We start from the raw sequence: 19,668 nt of genomic DNA, 5'->3' as shown, positions 1-19,668 counted from the left end.
GTAAGGGGGTGGGGGAGGGATAAATTGGGAGATATTGGGACTGACATAGACACACTACTCTATATAAAATAGATAACTAATAAGGACCTACTGTATAGCACAGGGAACTCTACTCAATACTCTGTAATGACCTATATGGGGAAAGAATCTAAAATAGAGTGGATATATGTATAACTGATTCACTTTGCTGTACACTTGAAACTAACACGACATTGTAAATCAACTATACCCTGATAAAAATTAAAAAATAAAATAAAATAAAATAAATAAAAAGAAAAAAAAAGTGAGGCAACTACGTGGTCCCACGCTTCAGTGCTCCCTGGGGGACCAACCTGAGGCTAGACTTCAGCTAACATTTTCTCAGCTTCTTCTCTGGCTCTCTGCTGTTCCCCTCAATTCCTTACTGTTTTCTTCTGACAGCAGTTCCTCAATAAACCACTTACCCAGGCTTGGCGTTTAAAGAACCAAATCTAAGAAACCACTAATATCTTCCAGTATTGAGTTGCCTGGCAGTGTTTCAGCAGAGTTTCCAGGAAGGCCCAGGCTTTCCTTAGGGCCTACAGAACATCAGGACAGCACTCCCCAAGTCCAGCCAAAGCTGGTGGCTACTGGAAACAAGCCAGAAGCCAAAGTCTGGGCAGAGCACGTGGTATTACAGCTGGGATGGGATACACCCCTGCTTAGAGCATCCTCAGAAAGGAAGACAGGATGTTCCAAAACCTACAGGGGAAGGGGACTTCGGTCTCTTGGAGAATATGAGAGAGACCTACCCCAGCCCCTGTGTGAGACATCCCTCTAATCCAGACTGTTCACAGAAGTCAAATACATCTCCCAGAAATGCTTTCCCCACCTCAGAAGCATCTGAATGACATCAAGGTTCGCATATCCACAGGGCCCAGAACAGCTGCTGACCACAGGAGGCACTCAGCGACCTGTGCCTGAATGAGTCACTGCACACACTCTAATGGGTAGAGCAGTGGAGACACGCTCTCTGCCGCTGTTTCCAGTCTCCACCCTCTGAATTCCCACAGAACTGAGGCCGCAGGCCACGTGTGCTGCCCCAAGTGCTGCTGTGTGGTTTTGGTGTGTGTCTACGTATTGCCTCCTCAAGGGAACGTGAGTCCCTTACTTCCTTGTGAGACATCCTTGGAGCCCCGGCTATGTGTCTAGCGCCATGCTCAGTACTGAGGTTATAAAGACTGAGTTAGGCACAGTTCTTGCCCCCAAGTTAATCCCACCGGACCTTGCGCATCATAGATTGCTCCAGAAGGACTTGTTGAATTAAACTGACTGTGTCTGGGAAGAGTTGGATAAGGATTCTAGGAGGACGTGGTCCCTGACTGGGATGCTGAGGTAGCAGGATTTAGGCAGAACGAGGGAAAAGGTATGTTGGAGAGGGGATGGCACGCACAGTGATTGAGACAAGACTTGAAAATAAGAAAAACCAACCACTGCGATAGACAAATGTATAATAGCCCAAGTAAATGACACCAAACAAATGGGAACAATTAACTGCCCAGGGGTCTTGGCCTTACTTCTCTTTCTTCCCACACCCCTTGGGTGCCTGGAACAGAGTAAAGCTCAGTATTGCTTGAATTTTACTAGATGTTAATGCCTTAAGCGTAGAACTCTCATATGTGAATTTTTGGGAAGTGAGACACCCATATCAATCTTCTGAAACTAATAAACACTTTTGAGCACCAAATAATCCATCTCCCATGGCCAAGTCACAGAACTACCACAGGGATGAACTGATGAAAAAGTACTCAAACCTTCCTGTGAACAGTCCAATAAAGCATAACACCGAAGTCAAGGCAACAACTGGGAGAGAAAACTGAGCATTTCATTTTTGAATTGGCAATTAGCCACGCTTAGGAGGTATTCGCTCAGAGGAAAACCCTCTTACAAAGTGGTTCGGTGAACACAGACAACCAGCAGTGACTGGCCCTCCCGCAGGCACGTAACGAACAGTTGTGAGTTTCAAACAACTAAGCCTTGGAACAGTAAGTAGCAGCAACAGCCCTCTCAGGTCTCCACTCTGTTTCCGGCCTCTCATCCTTTCATCAGCTTCCCACTGTGAGGGATGCACTTCTAAATTCCTGAGCCTGGCATTCAGGACTGTCTAGGATTTGGCCTCACATCACCCTTCCGGGCCAACCTCCCGGTAGGTGCCAGCCACCTGCCTTCCCTCTACCTTCCAGACCCTCCTGACTCTTCCATGCCTCCCCGCCTTGGCCCGCTGCTCAGCCTGGACGCCCCTTTTTACAATCGCTCCTGAATAAAGTGTTAAGCCCTGGTTAAAGGCCATCTCTTGTGTGAAGGTTTCCACGTCTCTCCTAATGATCAGAATGAACCGCTCCTTCTCCAAGGCAGTGATTTTATTTCTTTGTGCTTCAATTCCTTCCACTAAAAAATAGGAATACTGATCTGTATTCTGTCACTTCAGAGTCTTTGAAAGATTCAAATGAGGTGCTGTATGTGGTTCTAATCTCTAAAATCTTAAAGAGCTGAAGAATGAATAAAAAATGTGCACAGAACTTCATGTTTTCATTGTTTACTATGTTCAATGCAGCTTCATTTTTAGTTGGCTTGTATGACGTTTGCTGCATACTAATAGTTAGCATAGAAGAGACTGAAAGTTATTTTTGTACTCTATTTCACATTCCTGCAACCAATTTTAATGGTCTAAATCAACCCAATATTCTGAAAATACATCTTAACTGATTATATTAAATTTGATCTTGCTAAAACATTTCCAAATGGGGCATCAACACTGATGTCAGTTATGTGGCAGCTAGCCTAACTGAATCAAAACAGCATTCATACTTTCTGTGTGTGTGCAATAAAACTGTGGGCATTTTTAGCCATTCTTCAGACATTTCCCAAACTACAGACATCTGTTGTTTATATTTCAAGTTTCCCCAAATAGAGAGTAAAGTATCATCCTTCCAGACTGGGTAGCAAAGACTACTCCCTAAATGACTACTTTTCTTAACAGGATTCCATAAAGGCATCTGACAAGGTCTGTAATGATATTTTTGTACATACAATGAAGAAATAAGTTAGAAAATATACCTGGGTGAATGATTATACCTAAAAGATCAGTTTCAACCTAACAGGAGACCTCTGGTGGCAACTACAGAATTCTGCCCTAAACTCTGCTGAATTCAATCTTTTTTAATCCAAGATTTTCAAGATGTCAAGGAGAGGCACTTGATCACAATTAACAGAAATGAAATAAAACCAGTCTGTGAATCCACTGGAAGACAGGATCAAAATCTATCCAATGACAAGACATTATAAAAACAGGCCAAATCTAACAAGATAAAATATTCTGAAAGAGACAAATGTAAATTTCTTATGTGTAGGTTAAGACAATCAAGTCTCATGAATAAGGATATGTGTACCAACTGCTCCAGACACCATTATTTGTAATAGCAAGAAGACAACATAAATATCCATCAACGAGGGAATAGCTAAATATATTAACTGAATATAGTAAACTTTGCAGCTATAAAAAGAAAAAAAACTACAGGAGGCTGAAATATAATTATATGGAAGAATGTCTGATAAATTTGGGGTGATAAAAGCAGGTTGAGGGTATTATACACAGACTCTCCCCATTCTTGTTCGTTTTGTTTTTAAAGAATTCCACATGTATTTTTCTTTTCTTTTCTTTTTTTAATTTGGAACATCTAGACCATAGCATTTAACTCATTATAGTTACTTATATATAGCTGTGTTTTATCTTCTTACTCCTTGCTTTCCATTTGTCCTAACCTGTGGTATATTCCTGTTTTAAGTAGCTTTTGAAGCTTTATTTTGAATTAAGCAGTTTTTAAAATTATCCTATGATTTCCTTTTATTCTGGATATTTTATTTTGCCTATTTTTCATCATACTGATTCTCTCTCACCTGTCTCTAAACTATTGTTAAGCTCATCCATTGAGTTTTGTGGGCTTTAAAAAAAAAAAAAAGGAAAAATTTTATTAGTCTAATGTGGGTAAGACCTTTCTCTTTCCCCTCAGTTTAACTGAGATATAACTGACATATAACATTGTGTGAGTTTACGGTACACAATGTGTTGATCTGATACACGTACACAATATATTGTGAAATGCTTACCACAATAAGGTTAGTTAACATATCCATCACCTAACTACTATTTTTTTTTTAGCGAGCTCTACTCTCTTAAGCAACTTTCAAGTATAATACAGTGTTTTTAACTACAGTCACATGCTCTATATTAGATCTTTGGAACTGATTCATCTTATAACTGGAAATTTGTACCCTTTGACCAACAACTTCTGATTTCCCCCACCTCCAAGAAACCACCATTGTACTGCTTCTATGAGTTTGGCTTTTTGTTTTTGTTTTTGTTTTTGGGCTGCACCACTCGGCTTGCGGGATCTTAGTTCCCCAACCACCCGACCAGGGACTGAATCTGGCCCCAGCAGTGAAAGCACTGAGTCCTAACCTCTGGACCACCAGGAAATTCCCAGCTTTTTATTTTTTTAAGATTGCATATATAAGTGGTATCATGTAGCATTTGTCTTTCTCTGATTTATTTCACTGCATAACACCCTCAAGATCCATCCATGTTGTTTCATACTTCTTTTTTATGGCTGAATAAATATTCCCTTGCATATATATACCATATTTTCTTTACCCATTCTTCCATCGATGGACACCTAGGCTGTTTCCATGTCTTAGTTATTGTAAACTATGCTGCAGTGAACATGGGGGTGCAGATTTCTCTTCTGGAAAGTGATTTCATTACCTTTGGATAAATACCCAGAAGCTGGGATTGCTAAGTCATACGGTAGTTCTATTTTTAATTTTTTGAGGGTCTTCCATACTGTTCTCCATAGTGGCTGCACCAATTTGCATTCCCACCAACAGTGCACAAGGGTTCTTTTCTCCACATCCTCACCCACACTTGTTATCTCTTGTCTTCTTGATGACAGCCATTTAAACAGGTTTGAGGTGATATCTCTTTGTGGTTTTGACCTGCTGATGATTAGTGATGTTGAGCATCTTTTCATGTACTTGTTAGCCATTTGTATGTCTTCTTTGGAAAAATGTCTATTCAGGTTCTCTGCCTATTTTTTAATTGGATTATTAGTCTTTTTGCTTTTGGGTTGTATGAACTCCTCATATATTTTGGAGATTAACCCCTTCTCCGATGTATGGTTGGCAAATATTCCCCTCCCCCCATTCTGTAGGTTGCCTCTTCATTCTGCTGATTGTTTCTCTTGCTGTGCACAAGCTTTTTAGTTTGATGTAGTCCCACCTGTTTGCTCTTGTTGCTTGTGCTTTTGGTGTCATATTAAAAAAAAATTGTTGCCATGACAATGTTAATGAGCTTTTCCCTTATGTTTTCTTCTAGGAGTTTAATGGTTTCAGGTCTTATATTTAAGTCTTTAATCCATTTTGAGTTAATTTTTGTGAGTGGTTATGATTGAGTCCAGTTTCTTTTCTTTTTTTTTTTGGCATGTGGCTATCCAGTTTTCCCAACACCTTTTATTTAAAAGACTATCTTTTTCCCATTAAGTATTCTTGGCTCCCCTGTCAAACATGAGTTGACTGTATATATGTTTATTTTCATATACAAGAGTTTGCATGAGTTTGTGTCTTTGTATATTTAAGATCAACTAATACTTGAGCTCTAACTATGCTCCAGACACTATTCTATATGTCCTTTACATATATATTCTGTTGTTCAATCCTTATAATGAAACACGTACAGAGTCATATCTCTATTTTATTCAGGTACGAAGTTAAGTGGTGGAGCAAGAATGTAAAAAGGCAATCACATGTCACACTACCAGCAGAATTCCTGGGGTGGGAAAAGATTTCCTTCATACATTTGTGTATAGTTTAAAGGTTTTCAGAAAGCATGTAATACTTCTTTAATTTAAAAAAAAGGCATGTGGCTGAGGCACTAAGTATGAGAAAGGTTGTGTAATATGAGTCAATGGTGCAATGAAATAATAAAAGGGAACAGGAGACACAGCTCTGCTACTTCCTGGGTAAGTTACCTTGAGCAATTTACTTTACATCTGAGTCTTAAGTTTCTTATCAGTGTACTGTGGATAATCAAGCCTACTTGCAAAGTTATATGGGTTAAATAACACAGGACCATGCCAAGCCCACACTTCGGGCAACACAGTTGGCCTGCCTCAGTAAACACTGCATAACACAGAAACCATTCTAACCAATGCAGGTAGACCACAACTGTCCTAAAGAGCACTCAAATGTAAAGACACAGAAGGGCTAAAGCAGAGAACAAAATGGGAAACGGACAGCAAGAAGGGTTCAAAGAACTGGAGCAACCTGCCCTAGAAGTGATGTCTTAAGTGGAGGAGTAATAGTTGACTTTAAATAATTAATGGGCTATACATTTAAAAGAAAAATTTGACTTTTTCTGTTTGGCTCTGATGGACAGAACCAAAACCAATATATAAAGTTATAGGAGCGAGGAATCAGATTCAGGTACAAAAAGATAAACCTTGCAAGAGTTACAGCTATTGAAAATGGAACTGAGTTGTATAGCACTGGGCCTGCCACCCTTCCCAGGTCATAACAAGCTTCACGTCCTCTGCTCGCCCCACAGGGGAAAGTTCACAGAATGTGTCAGGTGTGCTGCAAAGGAGATTTGTGCCTATTGAGGAAGGATGGACTAGATACAGTCTGAAAATCTCCTGTTACTTTAAGATTGATAGGATCTATGACATTCAAAGGCACTATTCAGTTTAAAAAGTTCAGTAAGTACTAATATAACAAGCGAAATTGTCTGGCTATTCTCATTTTTATAGATGAAGAAATAGTTCCCAAAGAAAGAAAATTTACCTGTACAGGTCAACTAATACAGATCAAACACCAGACCAGAATAATAACTCTCCAGCCTCCAAGGCAATACATTTCAAATTTTGCCAACTATGAGTTCACTCAGTTGGGCATATGGTACGCACGCAGATGATGAATTATAATCAAAAAATTTTATTTGTTCATTATAACTTTCGATTATCAGTAAAGCATAATATTTTAAAATTAATAATAAGTATTCCATATAAGCACATTCTTATATTTGGGTTCAATGATGTATTTAGCTTGAGCAATAGTCTGGATCCAATTCTAAGCTGATTAATATATTTTTGTTTAAATAAATTAGAAAAGTCATAACTCGTGCTACATGGACAGCTGGGAATGGCTGCAATGTCTTGTTCTAACAGGCAGGACAGACATTTGCATTAAGGATGAACCCAGGTATTATGGAGAAACTTCTCATTCAAAGTTTCTCTCGGCATCTGCTAGAACCTAAGTCATCCTTAAAAGCTGGAAGATGGAATGTTTCAACCTGGGAGAAGTGGCGACTGGATTCTTCACTCATTTTTTGAGTGCACTTGCCACAGATTTTTACATATGCCCAAGATTTCCTTGCTTTTTTGATGAAAATCAACATATGCTGGCAAAGAGTCAAATTCCTAGCGATCAAGTTGTCAGCACCATAATCCACATTTTAAAAATTTCAGTATCTTATTTCTGTCATTGATCAGAAAGAGACAGATTAAATTAGAAAAGAAAACCTACTTATATGATATGCCACCTCATCCAAATGACGTTATAAAAATAGTTTTTACTCACAACAGGATCATGAACAAATACTTTATTTCATATCTTATCTCATAAAAGATCTCCTCGACAGCTAGCAAAATTCAACATAGAAAAGCTGAGATATTGCTGAGTATTTCTTCATAGAGTTCAGTGGGGAATATACATTCAATGAGAGAGCTTTCCTTACCCCTTGGTGGAAAAGTGGAGTGAGGACAAGCATCCAAAGAGCGACATTTTCCCGGCTGCTTACTCAGTTTGCGCTCTGCCATTAGGAATGTCAGGGAACCTTCCGACTGACATCAGAGCTCACAAAATAAGCATCCAAAAAATGGACTTGAGGACACGGGGAGGGGGAAGGGTAAGCTGGGGCGAAGTGAGAGAGTGGCATGGACATATATACACTACCAAATGTAAAACAGATAGCTAGTGGGAAGCAGCCGCATAGCACAGGGAGATCAGCTCGGTTTCTTGTGTCCACCTAGAGGGGTGGGATAGGGAGGGTGGGAGGGAGACGCAAGAGGGAGGGGATATATGTAGATGTATAGCTGATTCACTTTCTTATGCAGCAGAAACTAACACACCATTGTACAGCAATTATACTCCAATAAAGATGTTAAATAAATAAATAAGTAAATAAAATGCAAAAAAAAAAAAATCTCTCCGTCTGAAGCAAAGGTTTTCAATGAAAAGTCACTGGATCCTTCTCCCTGATATGTGTTATTATGACTCATACCCTGCACATTAGTGATTTCAACAAACTATAAAGTAAAATATTCATTCCCACGCACGTAACTGCTCTCCCACACTGCATACCACTGATACTATGTGACAGGCAACAGCAGCATTTGATAAAGGGATTTCGCCAAAAGCTTGTTCCTCTTTCCCTTTGAGTATGTTTGCCATCAGCTTTGAGGCTGATGTTACAAACTTCTCAGCAAATCTGCCTTTGCTATGACGGATGGAATTCTGAACCATGCCTCTGAGGTTCTGTTCTATTCTGGGCCCTCAGCAACAACATTCATCAATTTCACCCTGGAAAACATTATTTTGTACTTGATCTGGGAAGACACAACTGGTTCACTAGAAAGGCCACTTGTACTTTGCCTGAAAATGACTCAGAAGTGTTGAGGGTTTCATGACACTCATGACAAAGTTTCATAACAGAGAAAGCACGGGAGACTCGGGACAAATAAATCACCTGCCAAGGAAAATCCAATTCTCAGACAGTCATGATGGTACTTTCTGTTTACAATTTTTCTTTTTCTGTCACTTGAGTGAAACTATCAACTCGGCAGATTCTCTGGTTTCTGGACCTCAAGATTCACATTCTAGAGGCGGAGTCAAGACGGCGGACTAGGAGGACGCAGAGTTCGCGTCTCCTCACAACTAGGGCACCTACCAGGCACTGGTGGGGGACCACGGACACCGAAGGGGATGGGAGGAACCCCCAGCAACTGGGTATGACGTGGGGGGGAATGAGGGGGGAGGAGAAGTGGAGGCAGGGCGGGACTGGCGCCCCTGAGGGGCGGCTGGGGGAGGGGAAGGGATCCCATACCAGAAGTGGGAAACTGGGGGACCATCGGGAGGGCAGAGGATCAAAAGGGAGCATGGCCAGGTTTCCCCTGGGAGCCTGCTGAGATCCCGGGCCTGATCCTCTGCCAACCGAGGACCCTTCCGGCCACGCGGGTCCTGAGGGAGTGGGAGGGAGGGAAGGGGGAGCAAAAGTAAAGGCCGGACCAACAGGACCAGCACCCCTGAGGGGTGGCTGGGGGACGGGAGGAGTTCCTACACCCAGCGGGACCCACCCACGGTTAGGGGTCCAGTAGGACGGGGGAGGCTCTGGGGGAGATGGCGGGGGAGGGGCGCGGAGGAACGGAAGGGAACGGGGCCAGGGCTTTCCCTGTCCACTTAGGCGCCGGGGATGCTGTTGGGCTCCCAGGCCTAATCCTCTGCCCTCGGAGCCTCCCTGCTGCCACGCAGAGCCCAAGCCCCGCCCCTACACCCCCACCTAGGGCCCCACCTCTACACTTGGAGACCCCCTCTGAGACTCCCTCCAACGAGCGGGGCCTAAACCCCACCCACACACCCTCACTCAGGGCCCTACCGCCAAACTTCAGAACTCCACAGGCCAGAGGCCCTCCTTTCCACGTGCTGCCTCTCCCCTTCCCCACAGGTCCAAGCAGAGGCCCCGCCCCACACTCAAATGTCACCATGCCTAGGCCCCGCCCCATGCTCAAACATCACCCCCCCAGCCGCCTAGGTCCCCCCACAAACCCCACCCCTGCCTGAGTTCCACCCCCACCTAAACTCTGCCCCCATAGCCAAGGCTTTTTTTTTTTCCCCTTTTAGATTGGGGTTCAGTTTTACCTTGTTGATTCATTGTTGTTGATTCTTTTATATTTTTATTTTTCCTAATATATTTTTTATCTTTCTAATTTTATTTTGTTTTTTGTTCTTTGATATTGTACTGTCCTTTTTTTCTTTTTTTTTTTTTTTTTTTACCACATCACCAAGCTTGTAGGATTGTGGTTCCCAGGCCAGAGGTCGGGCCCGAGTTCCTGTGGTGGGAGCTCCAAGTCCAAACTGCTGGACTAACAGAGAACCTCAGACCCCAGGGAATATTAATTGGCGTGAGGCCTCCCAGAGGTCCTCATCTCAGCACCAAGACCCATCTCTATCCAACTGCCTGCAAACTCCAGTGATGGACGTCTGAGGCCAAACAACCAGTAAGACAGGAATACAGCACCACCCATCAAAAAGGAAAAAGATGAAATGACAAAAAAATATGTTACAGACAAAGCAGCAAGGTAAAAACCTACAAGACCAAATAAATGAAGAAGAAATAGGCAACCTACCTGAAAAATAATTCAGAATAATGATAGTAAAGATGATCCAAAATCTCGGGAAACAGAATGGAAAAAATACAAGAAACACTTAACAAGGATCTAGAAGAACTAAAGAGCAAACAGTGATGAACAACACAATTACTGAAATTAAAAATACTCTAGAAGGAATCAATAGCAGAATAACTGAGGCAGAAGAACAGATAAGTGAGCTGGAAGATAAAATGGTGTAAATAACTAAGGCAGAGCAGAATAAAGAAAAAAGAATGAAAAGAATTGAGGACAGTCTCAGAGACCACTGGGACAACATTAAATGCACCAACGTTCGAATTATAGGGGTCCCAGAAGAAGAAGAGAAAAAGAAAGGGTCTGAGAAAATATTTGAAGAGATTATAGTAGAAAACTTCCCTAACATGGGAAAGGAAATAGTCAATCAAGTCCAGGAAGCACAGAGAGTACCATACAGGATAAACCCAAAGAGAAACACGCCGAGACAGATGGTAATCAAATTGACAAAAATTAAATACAAAGAAAAAATATTAAAAGCAGCAAGGGAAAAACAACAAATAACATACAAGGGAATCCCCATAAGGTTAAGAGCTGATCTTTTAGCAGAAACTCTGCAAGCCAGAAGGGAGTGGCAGGACATATTTAAAGTGATGAAAGGGAAAAACCTACAACCAAGATTACTCTAATCAGCAAGGATCTCATTCAGACTCAATGGAGAAATTAAAACCTTTACAGACAAGCAAAAGTTAACAGAATTCAGCACCACCAAACCAGCTTTACAACAAATGCTTAAGGAACTTCTCTAGGCAGGAAGCACAAGAGAAGGAAAAGACCTACAATAACAAACCCGAAACAATTAAGAAAATGATAATAGGAACATATATATTGATAATTACCTTAAATGTAAATGGAGTAAATGCTCCAACTGAAAGACACAGACTGACTGAATGGATACAAAAACAGTATCCATACTGCAGGAACTATATATGCTGTCTACAAGAGACCCACTTAAGACCTAAGGACACATACAGACTGAAAGTGAGGGGATAGAAAAAGGTATTCCATGCAAATGGATATCAAAAGAAAGCCGGAGTAGCAATACTCATATCAGATAAGACAGACTTTAAAATAAAGACTATTACAAGAGACAAAGAAGGACACTACATAATGATCAAGGGAACAATCCAAGAAGAAGATATAACAATTGTAAATACTTATGCACCCAACGTAGAAGTACCTCAATACATAAAGCAAATGCTAACAGCCATAAAAATGGAAATCGACAGTAACACAATAATAGTAGGGGACTTTAACACCCCACTTTCACCAATGGACAGATCATCCAAAATAAAAATAAATAAGGAAACACAAGCTTTAAATGACACATTAAACAAGATAGACTGAATTGATATTTATGGGACATTCCATCCAAAAACAACAGAATACACTTTCTTCTCAAGTGCTCATGGAACATTCTCCAGGATAGACCATAACTTGGGCCACAAATCAAGCCTTGGTAAATTTAAGAAAATTGAAACCATATCAAGTATCTTTTCTGACCACAATGCTATGAGAGAAGATATCAATTACAGGGGAAAAAAACTGTAAAAAATACAAACACATGGAGGCTAAACAATACACTACTAAATAACCAAGAGATCACTGAAGAAATCAAAGAGGAAATCAAAAAATACCTAGAAAATAATGACAATGAAAACACGATGACCCAAAACCTACTGGATGCAGCAAAAGCAGTTCTAAGAGGGAAGTTTATAGCAATACAATCCTACCTCAAGAAACAAGAAACATCTCAAATAAGCAACCTAACCTTACACCTAAAGCAATGAGAGGAAGAAGAACAAAAAAAACCAAAGTTAGCAGAAGGAAAGAAATCATAAAGATCAGATCAGAAGTAAATGAAAAAGAAATGAAGGAAACAATAGCAAAGATCAATAAAACTAAAAGCTCGTTCTTTGAGAAGATAAACAAAATTGATAAACCATTAGCCAGACTCATCAAGAAAAAAAGGGAGAAGACTCAAATCAATAGAATTAGAAATGAAAAAGGAGAAGTAACAACTGACACTCCAGAAATACAAAGGTTCATGAGAGACTACTACAAGCAACTATATGCCAATAAAGTGGACAACCTGGAAGAAATGGACAAATTCTTAGAAAAGCACAGCCTTCTGAAACTGAACCAGGAAGAAATAGGAAATATAAACAGACCAATCACAAGCACTAAAATTGAAACTGTGATTAAAAATCTTCCAACAAACAAAAGCCTAGGACCAGATGGCTTCACAGGGGAATTGTATCAAACATTTAGAGAAGAGCTAACACCTATCCTTCTCAAACTCCTCCAAAATACAGCAGAGGGAGGAAGACTCCCAAACTTATTCTATGAGGCCACCATCACCCTGATACCAAAACCAGAAAAAGATGTCACAAAGAAAGAAAACTACAGGCCAATATCTCTGATGAACATAGATGCAAAACTCCTCAACAAAATACTAGCAAACAGAATCCAACAGCACATTAAAAGGATCATACTCCATGATCAAGTGGGGTTTATCCCAGGAATGCAAGGATTCTTCAATATATGCAAATCAATCAATGTGATACACCATATTAACAAACTGAAGGATAAAAACCATATGATAATCTCAATAGATGCAGAAAAAGCTTTCAACAAAATTCAACACCCATTTATGATCAAAACTCTTCAGAAAGTAGGCATAGAGGGAACCTACCTCAACATAATAAAGGCCATATATGACAAACCCACAGCCAACATCGTTCTCAATGGTGAAAAACTGAAACCATTTCCTCTAAGATCAGGAACAAGACAAGGTTGTCCACTCTCACCACTATTATTCAACATAGTTTTGGGAGTTTTAGCCACAGCAATCAGAGAAAAAAAAAAATAAAAGGAATCCAAATTGGAAAAGAAAAAGCAAAGTTGTCACTGTTTGCAGATGACATGATACTATACATAGAGAATCCTAAAGATGCTACCAGAAAACTACTTGAGCTAATCAATGAATTTGGTAGAGTAGCAGGATACAAAATTAATGCACAGAAATCTCTTGCATTCCTATACACTAATGATGAAAAATCTGAAAGAGAAATTAAGGAAACACTCCCATTTACCACTGCAACAAAAAGAATAAAATACCTAGGAATAAACCTACCTAAGGAGACAAAAGACCTGTATGCAGAAAACTGTAAGATGCTGATGAAAGAAATTAAAGATGATACAAACAGATGGAGTGATATACCATGTTCTTGAATTGGAAGAATCAACATTGTGCAAATGACTATACTACCCAAAGCAATCTACAGATTCCATGCAATCCCTATCAAACTACCACTGGCATTTTTCACAGAACTAGAACAAAAAATTTAAAAATTTATGGAAACACAAAAGACCCCGAATAGGCAAAGCAATCCTGAGAAGGAAAAATGGAGCTGGAGGAATCAGGCTTCCGGACTTCAGACTATACTACAAAGTAATCAAGACAGTATGGTATTGGCACAAAAACAGACATATAGATCAATGGAACAGGAAAGAAAGCCCAGAGATAAACCCATGCACATATGGTCACCTTATCTTTGATAAAGGAGGCAAGAATATACAGTGGAGAAAAGACAGCCTCTTCAATAAGTGGTGCTGGGAAATCTGGACAGCTACCTGTAAAAGAATGATATTAGAACACTCCTTAACACCATACACAAAAATAAATTCAAAATGGATTAAAGACCTAAATGTAAGGCCAGACACTACAAAACTCTTAGAGGAAAACATAGGCAGAACACTCTATGACATAAATCACAACAAGATCCTTTTTGACCAACCTCCTATGGAAATGGAAATAAAAACAAACAAATGGGACCTAATGAAACTTAAAAGCTTTTGCACAGCAAAGGAAACCATAAACAAGACGAAAAGACAACCCTCAGAATGGGAGGAAATATTTGCAAACGAAGCAACTGACAAAGGAGTAATCTCCAAAATATACAAGCAGCTCATGCAGCTCAATAACAAAAAAACAAACAACCCAATCCAAAAATGGGCAGAAGACCTAAATAGACATTTCTCCAAAGAAGATATACAGATTGCCAACAAACACATGAAAGGATGCTCAACATCACTAATCATTAGAGAAATACAAATCAAAACTACAATGAGGTATCACCTCACACCGGTCAGAATGGCCATCATCAAAAAATCTACAAACAATAAATGCTGGAGAGGGTGTGGAGAAAAGGGAACCCTCTTACACTGTTGGTGGGAATGTAAATTGATACAGCCACTATGGAGAACAGTATGGAGATTCCTTAAAAAACTAAAAATAGAACTGCCATATGACCCAGCAATCCCACTACTGGGCATATACCCTGAGAAAACCATAATTCAAAAAGAGTCATGTACCACAATGTTCACTGCAGCACTATTTACAATAGCCAGGACATGGACGCAACTTAAGTGTTCATCGACAGATGAACGGATAAAGAAGATGTGGCACATATATACAATGGAATACTACTCAGCCATAAAAAGAAACGAAATTGAGTTATTTGTAGTGAGGTGGGTTGACCCAGAGTCTGTCATACAGAGTGAAGTAAGTCAGAAAGAGAAAAACAAATACCGTATGCTAACACATATATATGGAATCTAAAAAAAAAAAAAAAAAAAAAATGGTTCTGATGAACCTAGGGACAGGACAGGAATAAAGACACAGAAGTAGAGAATGGACCTGAGGGCACGGGGGCGGGGGGAAGGGTAAGCTGGGACGAAGTGAGAGAGTAGCATTGACATATATATACTACCAAAGGTAAAATAGATAGCTAGTGGGAAGCAGCCGCATAGCTCAGGGAGATCAGCTGGGTGCTCTGTTACCAGCTAGAGGGATGGGATAGGGAGGGTGGGAGGGAGAAGCAAGAGGGAGGGGGATATGGGCATATATGTATACGTATAGCCGATTCACTTTGTTATACAGCAGAAACTAACACAACATTGTAAAGCAATTATACTCCAATAAAGATGTTAAAAAAAAAAGATTCACATTCTATAATTACTCTGGGTTTGTGTTCGCTATTGATGTTTATGCTGTTATTCTGAACTGTGGTATTATATTCCTATTTTTGTCTTTCCTTTTACACTTCAGTGAACCATTTCTGAATTACTGATCCATTTTTGTGAACTGAATAAAGAAAACAACACAAGTGTAATAGCAAAAAAATGAAAAAGTTAGCGAAATAAAAAATTATAGTGTACAACTGTATGCTTACTATGTGCCATGCGCTAGTTGAAAGATTCTACATATATTAACTGATTTACTCTTTACAACCACCTTAGGAAGGAGGTAGTATTACTATCCGTATTTTACAGGCGGGGAAACAGAGGTGTGACTTCACTTGTCCAAGGTCACAAAGAACCAGGATTTGGGACCAGGCAGTCTGGCTCGAGAGCCTGTATTCTTCCCATACTATGTTCCTTCTCAAATAGGAGAAAAACATACTAGGAGAAATCAGGGCTTATTAGGTAAAATAAATGCACTGATGCAGTCCTTGTAACCCAACGATATTCCTTAGAAAGGTTATGTTAAACAAGCTTGCCCCAAGAAGCCTGCATAGCTCCTTCAGGAACCTCACTGCGATAAAGCCATCCACCTCCCTCAGAGATGGAATCTGTTTATAGGAGTCATCAGCCAAAGGGTTGAAAGATCGCTTTCCGTCCTGTCTTAAGTCACAGCAGGGTGGAAGTTACACAGACTTCCTTGGCTAGTTGGTTTAGTGTGACATGACCTACCTACCACGTTACTCTCTCTTGGTTTTCAGTTACAAGTTAGTGTTGACTTCCTATTTTGCAAGGTGAGCCTTTAACTTTCTCAGGCAGACTCCCCTCCCTCATCTTGCTAACCTAATTTTTTATTAAATAGATATTCATTGTTGTCATGGTTATGACTATCTACATAACGTTCACAGCTGAGTCTACAGCATACCATGAGTATCTTTCTTTTCTTAATAACTTTGTCTCTCCTGGAATTAATTACTTTGTTTATGTTCGCTTCGTTTTCTATTTTCCCATCACTAACTTGTCCCCAAACCTTCTGACACAACTATTAAACTCCTCCCTGCAGAATCCCATCAGGGAATCTCTGGGCCGTTCCTCCTGACCCCACTCCCCTCACACAGAGGGGTTCCTTCCAGAGGCCTCCACGCATCAGGGTTGGCTGACCTGGAGGACACAGCTGTGTTCCCTTCTCACCATCCTGCCAATTTCCTTACCTTTCTTCTTGTGTTGGGAGCTCTTGTTTCCCGGATCACGTGTCTTCCTCTTCATTTTCCTTCCTCATTTCTGTGGAGTACATCCCGCGCAGGTCAATTTTTTAGTCCTCGCATATCTAAAAATGTCTTGGCTCTGCTCTCCCACTGGATGGTTTGGCTGGGTGCAGAACCACAGGCTGGAACTCATTTCCCCTCCTAAGTAGCACGTTGCTTTGTTGTTGAGAAGTTCATTGCTACTTGAGTCCTGATCTTTTCAATATAACCTGGTTTCCTCCTCTCTGGAAATGTTTACCATCTTCCCTTCATCCCCGGTGTTCTGAAATTTCACAATGAAGTGCCTTGGTGTGAATAAATTTTTAATTTTTAGTGTAATTCCAACAGAAGGTAAACTCTACGATGGCACAGGTTTTCGTTTGCCTCTCCCACACTCCTGTACCTCCAGTGCATTTAACAGTGCCCGTCATAGAGCAGGTGCTCAATAAATCTAGCTAGAATGAAAGAACAAGGATTGTCTGTACTTGCTGGGCCCGTTTAATCTGGAGGCACATGCATTTTCCTGAACTACTGCTTTATAATTTTTCTCCCCACTACTTTTTCTGGGACTCACATTAGTTAGGGGTTGGACTCATGAGTTGATCGATTCCCAAATATTCTTTTCCCCTGCTCATTGTTCTCCCTTCTGGGAGATTTCTTTCACCTTTATCTTCCTATCGTTGAAAGCTGCTTTAACCTCTGGTTACCAAATATTTAGTTTTTAGTTCTTTCTTTCTTGCATGCCTAGCTCTGAGTAGTCAAGAGTCCCATCTGTTTCACTGAAGGGGACAGAATTCCAAAACTTGGCATCTGTAAGGTTTTCTTCTCCAGGTCTGGTTGGTTACCTCAGAGAAGAATCCTCAGATCTCCTGGCTGATGCTATTGGTCTCACTTCCAGTGTTTCAGGGGAACAAGAGAAGGAAGATAGTGAAAGAGCTCACTATTCAGCACGTGGGTGTTCACTTGATCCCCGATTTTCAATAAGGTACCATTTTTCTGTCTCAGCAAACACTCCTGAAAGAGAACATGGGCCTGCCCTCAAGCCAGATTTATTCCTCCCCATAATGACTAGGGGCCTCGGTCACTACCCAAGCGTACCCTGACAATGAACGGGCCGTGGTCACTATCACATCCTGACATACTTCCGTGACTTTGAGTGTCAAGGGGCAAGGGATGGACTTAGTCCCTCCTTTCCCAAGAGGCCTCTGGACTCTCTACAAGCAACCCTCCTCCAGCAACCTTTCAACTCCAAATAATCAGTATTTCCTCCCACTCAGCCTCACCTGACACTCTGAGACACCTGGATGTACATATACCATAGCCCAAATCACATGCCTAGAAATGGCTCACTCTGCTGTGGGATGGAAGATTTCTTGCCTCCCCGCTCTGTCCTGCTATAGAGATTTTTCCTCCTGGTACAGAATATGCATATGTTCTGCATTACTTTTAAAATTTTTTAAAAGTATAAATATATGGCTTTAAGAAAGAGAACTACAGGGAATTCCCTGGTGGTCCAGTGGTTAGGACTCCACGCTTCCACTGCAAGGGTCCCAGGTTCGATCCCTGGTCAGGGAACTAAGATCCCGCAAGCCATATGGCATGGCCAAAAAATAAATAAAGAGGACTTAAAAAAAAAAAAAAAAGAGGGCTTCCCTGGTGGCGCAGTGGATGAGACTCCATGCTCCCAATGCAGGGGGCCTGGGTTCAATCCCTGGTCAGGGAACTAGAGCCCACATGCATGCCGCAACTAAGAGGTTGCATGCCGCAACTAAGGGGCCAGCGAGCCACAGCTAAGGAGCCTGCCTGCCGCAACTAAGACCCAGTGCAACCAAATAAATAAATATCAAAAAAAAAAAAAAAAAAGAGAGTGGGAATGATTAAAAAAAAAAAAAAGAACTACAAAGCCATCTAATAAGTAGAATATGTTACAATCTTGAGGAGTATTTCATAGGGCAGCTGCACAGTACAAATGATGCTACTATACATGTTGAGACAGATCATCCACAGGAAGCCCTAAGAGGGCACAGTTCCCAACCACAAAGGTCAATAACGAAAATGTGCATGGCACGTCACAATACAGATTGGTTATTTGAAACATATTTATTTAAATTAGTAGTGGCTTTGAAAAAATCCTCACTGGTTTCTGCTTTCTTGTTATTTTTAAGAAATATGTATTGAGTTAAAGATAGTTATAGATCAATGGAACAGGATAGAAAGCCCACAGATAAACCCATGCACCTATGGTCAACTAATCTATGACAAAGGAGGCAAAGATATACAATGGAGAAAAGACAGTCTCTTCAGTAAGTGGTGCTGGGAAAACTGGACAGCTACATGTAAAAGAATGAAATTAGAACACTCCCTAACACCATACACAAAAATAAACTCAAAATGGATTCGAGACCTAAATGTAAGACAGGACACTATAAAACTCTTAGAGGAAAACACAGGAAGAACACTCTTTGACATAAATCACAGCAAGATCTTTTTTGATCCACCTCCTAGAGTAATGGAAATAAAAACAAAAATAAACAAATGGGACCTAATGAAACTTAAAAGTTTTTGCACAGCAAAGGAAACTACAAACAAGATGAAAAGACAACCCTCAGAATGGGAGAAAATATTTGCAAATGAATCAAAGGACAAAGGATTAATCTTCAAAACAGATAAACAGCTCATGCAGCTCAATATTAAAAAAAATGAACAACCCAATCCAAAAATGGGCAGAAGACCTAAATAGACATTTCTCCAAAGAAGACATACAGATGGCCAAGAAGCACATGAAAAGCTGCTCAACATCACTAATTATTAGAGAAATGCAAATCAAAACTACAATGAGGTATCACCTCACACCAGTTAGAATGGGCATCATC

The 19,668-nt window shown here is 40.5% G+C and overlaps 1 protein-coding gene and 1 non-coding gene across 2 annotated transcripts in view; one reads left to right on the top strand and one right to left on the bottom strand.

Annotated features, from left to right (window-relative positions):
* Positions 1 to 19,668, bottom strand: part of PELI2 (pellino E3 ubiquitin protein ligase family member 2) — a 202,642-nt gene that overhangs the window by 48,144 nt on the left and 134,830 nt on the right. The window lies entirely within an intron of this gene.
* Positions 18,298 to 18,370, top strand: TRNAW-CCA (transfer RNA tryptophan (anticodon CCA)). Its single transcript has one exon. It is a non-coding gene; the product is annotated as a tRNA-Trp (tRNA).

The sequence above is a fragment of the Eubalaena glacialis genome, chromosome 2 (genome assembly GCF_028564815.1).
Source record: "Eubalaena glacialis isolate mEubGla1 chromosome 2, mEubGla1.1.hap2.+ XY, whole genome shotgun sequence".
Classification (NCBI taxonomy): domain Eukaryota; kingdom Metazoa; phylum Chordata; class Mammalia; order Artiodactyla; family Balaenidae; genus Eubalaena; species Eubalaena glacialis.
The sequence above is the reverse complement of the archived record's forward strand: the minus strand, read 5'-3'. Positions and strand labels throughout refer to the sequence as shown.